Genomic DNA, 6142 nt, shown 5'->3' with positions numbered 1-6142 from the left:
AGTGGGTTGGCCCCTCTCCTGATTTATGAGCAATTTGTTGCGCTACTGAAACAGCAGTCATGACAGAATCCTGCATATGCTTTAAAGCATTGAAAGATACAGAAATAACTAGAGAGGACTCCTTCCACCAGGAAAAGACACTTGCAGTCTCTTTGCTGACCCCTGGGCTAGAGTTTAAAATTTACTCAGAAATAAGCCATGAGAGGGTGGGCTCCGTGGCTCATTCCTGTAATCCCAGTGTTTTGGGAGGCCAAGGCAGGAGGACTGCTTGAGGCCAGGAGTTTGAGATGAGCCTGGACAGCATAGTGATTGCCAGTCTCTACCAAAAAAAAAAAAAAGTCCCAGAAATTTGCTTGTGTCACCAGTTTGAGAAGGGCGCAAGTCATCTTGTGGTCAGTAACTTGATCTAAGTGCCAATTTGCTCATTTGCAAAACTGAGATAATATCCACTGCCCTCCCACCACTACTTTTCAGGGCTGATATGAGTATTAAATGAGATGGAATACATAAAGGTGCTTGGTATACTCAACCAACAGCCATTTTATTACTCATGTGCTCTCTCAGTTGTTACTGCTTCTTTTGTTTATGACTAGTACTGGGTGAATTGCAGGCACTGACAAACAATCACTGACTTATTTTCCTACCTCCCAATTTGTATTCCTGTTAGAAATCTGACAGACTGACACCAGAATGCCAAACCTGAACTGAAGTGCAGTGACATCTTCATATCCTTTAGCTGCACAAACAATCTAGGGCAGCAGTTGCAGTGCATTTCCCAATACTTATATTTCAAGTATTTTTTTGACATTTAACACCATTAGAACATACAGCAGAATCCAAGTACAGTTTCTCTGAGGTAAAAATGTGAGTGTTTTTTCATCTCACTGTGTTGAATAACCTTTAGATGCAAAGTTAGCACAGCAAACATTGACACGATGCAGGCAGCTCAGTGCAGAGTGCCTAAAAATAAATATAAGAAGTTCATATGCTACCAAAAAAAAGAGTTAAGAATTTAAATGGAAAAACAGCTTTGAGTCTTATGATTCACGAGATCTCACTATTGTCTTTGATTCCATGGATGCAATTGATTGGAAGACACTAAATATAGTTTTACCTATTAAATATACATAGCTTAGATAAACCCATCATTTTACTTTTTGGTCTATTGTCTTAAAAGTTTTCCGGCAGTTGTGAAGTGTGATTATTTCAACTGCAGTCTCAATTTGTGTGACTCTGCAAGACCATGTGATTTTGGAGTCAGAAGTTCTAGATTTGAGTCCTAAATTTATCGTTTTAGGTCAACTTGGATGACTTTTCAGCTCCTTGGTTTTCTTCTTCATATGACCATTAGGAAATCCTTTAAGGATGTTTTAATTACACAATATTCCTGCAAGGTGACACTACTCTTCCTCTTCACCCTCACCTTCCAGTGGGTGTGGTTTTTGGATTAAGTACTAGAGACTGCATTCAATACTCCTTGAAGATGAGGTATTTTCTCAGGATGCTTCCTGGTCCTTCAAGCACCATTGTTTTCTGGCAAACATCTATTCTCTTTCTTTAATGGCAACAACATTTCTAAGGTTTTTGGAAAACCTGCCTCCCTTCTTTTCAGCCCTGTAGTTTAATGAAGTTGACCTTAATTCTGGTTTAACTGGTAAATCCAGATTTGTTTAAGCAAATCAGTATATACTGTGTTCCTGATCACAGTGATTGATTAAAAGACACTAAAATGTCCCATTATCAGCTCTCATTTGGAGAGTTTGAGTCACATGTCCTTTCTCTGAGCCATCAAAGTGCATGTGAGAACTTTGGTTTGAATGCTCAGATAAAGACTTCCTCTTTCCTGCTGAATAGAAAGGCAGATACAAAAATCCTTGAGAGCTTCTGGAAGTCACTTTCAGGGTTATGTCTAAATGTAACTGGGCTCTTTGTGGCATTTTAGAACCATAGGTTCAAGCTTTGCTTGAAGCCAATGTTACCTGACTAATGTAGTTATATGAGTCAATAAATCCATTTTAGTGTTTAAGTCCTGTGAGTTGTACTTTTGTCACTTGCCAAAAGGTCCAAACTGAAGTACATAGGCCCTCTAGATATACTTACACATGTCTGAATCTGAAGGTGAACATGAAATAAACTCAAATAAAACCCTAGTTGCTTGTGAAAGCTTAGAATAATGTTAAAAACTGTACTGATACCGTTACTCCTCTATCCTTCCGTTACATTCAACTTCCTGGGTATTTTTCCTTCTTTCTTTTAAATTCTAATACTTTTGGTACTACGCATAAAGAGTGCTATTCAATCCCACTGGCTAACCAATTTTTGATAATAACAAGAATATTCCTTACATAGTACCTACTTTGCTGGATACTGTACTGATTGATTTATATCAATGTTTAATCTATAAGAAGTTTGTTAAGTAAGATTTATTATTCCCATTTTAAGATGAGAAACCTTTTGCTTAGAAGGACTAAGTGACTTGCACAAGGTTACATACTAGTAAGTGGTGCAAATAGGATTCAAGTCCAGGCATCCTGACAGAGTTTGTGCTGTGTCACTATGTTGAGCTGACGATTAGTTTATGGGTGTGTCCTCAGGACATGAAGTTGACATGGTCCTCCACCCTTCCATGTTTATTCAATTCAACAAGTATTTATTGAATGTTTAATAGGTGCCAAATACTTTGCTGGGTGATGAGTAGATAAACTGTAAACAAGCCAAGCACAGACTCTGCTCTCCTGGAGCTTACAGTCCAGTGGGGTTCACATGCCAGATAGACTGTATGTGGTAAGAAACACCGTAGGGGACGCTGCTAAGCAAGCACATAGCAGTGTCACCTAACCCATCTAATGGTATCAGTGGAAGCTTCCAGGGTCATGTGCAGCCTGCACCATGACTCAATAGGAATTGGCCAGGTGACAGGTGCTTAAGCAGGGAGAGTGAAAAGTACTTCAGGGAGAGAAAATAATGTGAATAAAAGTTTGAAAAGAGCATGGTGGGCTCAGAGATCCAAAAGAGTTTTGAATCTTATAATAGAAATTGGCCATAAAGAGAGGCTAGTAGGTAATCAGAAGCTAAACTATAGAATTCAATCTTCACCTTAAGAATGATAATTGGGCCAGGAGCGGTGGCTCACACCTGTGATCCCAACAGTTTGGGAGGCCAAGGCATATGGATCACCTGAGGTCAGGGGTTTGAGACCAGCCTGGCCCACATGACAAAATCCCATCTCCACTAAAAATACAAAAATTAGGTGGGTATGGTGGCACACACCTATAGTTTCAGCTGCTCAGGAGGCTGAGGCAGGAGAATTGCCTGAATCCAGTAGGCAGAGGTTGCAGTGAGCTGGGATTGTACCACTGCACTTCAGCCTGGGCGACAGAGGGAGACTCTGCCTCAATTAAAAAAAAAAAAAAAGGAAAAAAAAAAGAATGATAATGGGAATTAAGCGTTCATGTCTTGATCAGAAATATTGTGTAGGAAAATCACTTTGGTCATTTGGGAAACAGATTAGAGAACATGGGGACTGGGAGACTATATGGGAGGCTATGCAATAACATGGATGAAAGGCGCAATGGTCTCAGCTGGGGGTGGGAATGTGGGGAGAAAGAGAGAGAGGGAGAGAGGTGAGGAGGATGAATATGAGACCACTTTAGAAAATATAATTTGTCTGACTTGGTGACGTTTGAGGAAGAAGCAACATTAAGAATGATTCTGGGTTATATCTAGGATAACTGGGCAGTTAGTAACCAATTTCACTGAAGCGAGGAATTCAAGAAAAGCAGGGATCAAAGTGAAGGGGAATTAAATCACCGCCCTTACTAAGTCAGTGGTTTCTGAACTTTTGTTGTAAGGAGACTTCCCAATTTAATTTTTGATTCTGCTCTCTTTCCCTATGCTACACACAGTATTGCTACACTTGGTTAAAAATATTGTCTGACTTTCTCAGAAAACAAAAATTTGGAAAGCTGCTACCTCCAACACATATGAAAGCCACTGCAGTAAGTAGAGTATAGGTAGGTACTCTAGACCAGAAGCCCAACACCCCCAATTATATTATACAAATTTTCTATGGGACAGATTTAAAACAACAACAGCAAAACAAACAACTTGTTGGTGCTTGAAGGTTTAAGTGAATGCTGGAAGTAAAAAATAGATTTCATAGAGGAGTTCCAGTAGTGATGCGACAGGAAAAAAATGTGTAAGTCAACTGACTCTATGCCAGTCATTTTCTTGGACTTTTAAGCAAATTATCAATACACTTTAATGAGGGGCCTACATAGAAGAAATCCTTTGATGAACCCAAATAATGGGAGAAAAACATGGACTTTTTGAAATCAATTTCAGAGACAGCCTGCAAAATTAAGCTCCCCAAAGCATAATACACTCAATTCTCCCAACCCCAGCACTTATTTGCCACCGTTATATCCTCCTTGATAGTCTCAGTTCTTAGATTAGGAAAACATAAGCATCTGGTTATAGCAAATACAGCCAGTGGTCTCCAAAACATAGCCTTTGGAAAAACAAACAAACAAACAAACAACAAATAAGAGGCATAGGGTACTAAATCTATGACAAACTTACTGATCAGTGATTTTCCTAAACTCTGGCATTGTTGACAAATATTTACTTTCTTGATTCCCCTGATCTGTTTTTAACTCTTTCTCTACAGCTTTCTCTACAGTTTTTCATTATGTATCCACAGACTATGTTAGGAATGGGAAATTAGGGTGGCCCACTGTCTCAGTCAGTTCAGGCTGCTCTAACAAAATACCTTACACGGGGTAGTTTATAAACTGCATAAATTTATTGCTCAAAGTTCTGAAGGCTAGGAATCCAAGAAATAGGCCTCAGCAAATTGTGTCTGGTGAGAGTTTGCTGTCTGCTTCAGAGATGATGTCTTTAAGCTGTGTCCTCACATGGCTGAGGGTGGCGGGGCGGTGGGTGGAACTCTCTCAGGCGTCTTTTTTAAGGGCACTAATCCTATTCATGAAAGTGGAGCCCCATAACCTAATCACCTCCTAAAGCCCCTCTTCTTGATACCATCACCTTGGTGGTTAGGTTTCAACATATAAATTTTGGAGGGATAAAAACATTCAGGGCGTAGCACCCAGTTTTCAATAAGCCCAGTCAAAACCCCAGAATCCTCAGAGCAATGTTCCAGGTGGGCACTGACAATTGGTAGAAATTAGCCAATGCAGTGTATTCAGTCTTTAGTGCCAAGTGCTTCCATATATATATACATATATCTTTTGTAAAGTAATTTTGCATTTCCTCCCACCTCCCCTTTTCTTGACTTTAGGATTGACCATGTAACATTTTTGGGCAGTAAAACATTATTAACCAGATGTAAACAGAGGCCTGAAATGTACTTTTGTGATTATACTTCTGTCTCATTTTGTTGCCCAAAGCAAATCACAAGGGTCAGGTGAAAAAAGACTAGAAAATTACACAGAAAAGAACATAGATATTGGCAGAGGGTGAAGAATTGGGGTGAACAATCAAATCTGCTATTAACCTAATCCCTGCTTTGTTTTGCTGCCAAGAATTAAGTAGTGGACTGAGATATAGTATAATAGAAAGTGTGTGTGTTTGGGTTAGGAGCATGTTGCTTTCAATAAGATGGTCAAGGAGGGTTTCTCTGAGAGGTAAGATCTGAAAGTTGGAAAGAAACCACACTTGCTACAGGCTTGGAGGGTGTTTCAGTTACAGAGGCCTCTGCCAGCCCACACAGAATCTCTGTATAAATTGCAAAAAGGCTCCCTCTCCAAAGAGGTGAATTTCAGGAGAGCTACCTGGCTTGGCAAGCTAAGCTAGGGCTATATTTTCATCCCCTTTGGTTGAGCTGTCCTGGTTAAGGTCACAGATGGGGAAGTCTCATGATTGTTGTGAGAACTATCAGAAGGCCATCATTGTTTGCAAGCATAATCACTAGGAGTGATTATTTATATCACAGAATCATCCATTATATCATAAAGATTAATCCTAAGGGCACATAAAGATTAATCCTAAGGGCACTATGAACATCTAAGTTTGTTAGACTAAGTATGTGTCACAGCCTGAGTAGGAGGCATTTACATTTAAAATGCTAAGAATCACTGCCCAGTAATCAATCAGCAGTAAAATCAAATAGTCTTTGAATTAA

Source organism: Pongo abelii, chromosome 2 (assembly GCF_028885655.2).
Source record: "Pongo abelii isolate AG06213 chromosome 2, NHGRI_mPonAbe1-v2.0_pri, whole genome shotgun sequence".
NCBI lineage: Eukaryota > Metazoa > Chordata > Mammalia > Primates > Hominidae > Pongo > Pongo abelii.
This window is presented reverse-complemented; position numbering follows the sequence as displayed.